The following is a 581-nucleotide window of genomic DNA, read 5'->3' on the forward strand; positions in this document are numbered from 1 at the left end:
TCACCGGCCCTGGGCCGTGCGGAGACCCCCACCACCTTTAAACGGGCGTCAGTGAAGTCTTACTGAAACGTTCAAAATCCGCATGGTTGAAAAAAAAAAAATCCGTATTACGTGGCTTCGCCCACGCCACAAAAAAATTGTAAGCGAACTTTCCTCAGAGCCAAATCTGACAAATTCTTCAGACTTTCGATTCACAGGCAAGACATCGTGGGAGTCCTCTGTGTCCTTTTTTCTCTCCGCGGCTTGCGCTGCTTATCAAACACCCCAGCATTTGTAACGCAGAAGTCGCAGACAGGCAGAATAAGTTATTTTATTACAAGAGCCGTAGAACATACTTTCCCCGTCTGCAGCGTTCCTTCAGCAGTTCTGCAGTGCAAGTACAGCACATCACCGGGCAGCGGGTGCCCAAAACACGACATGGGATATGTGAATGGAATAAACTGAAATTATCAAAATTACAAAACAGGATTTGAAAGTATCTACAGTACTTAGGATATAAATAGTGCAAATTATATATCTACAGCATGAGTATTAACGTATCCCAAACTTTTCGGAATAGCCTTTTAAAGAAGGTAGTCAGC

This window comes from Eurypyga helias, unplaced genomic scaffold, assembly GCF_000690775.1.
Source record: "Eurypyga helias isolate BGI_N326 unplaced genomic scaffold, ASM69077v1 scaffold3614, whole genome shotgun sequence".
Taxonomy (NCBI): Eukaryota; Metazoa; Chordata; class Aves; order Eurypygiformes; family Eurypygidae; genus Eurypyga; species Eurypyga helias.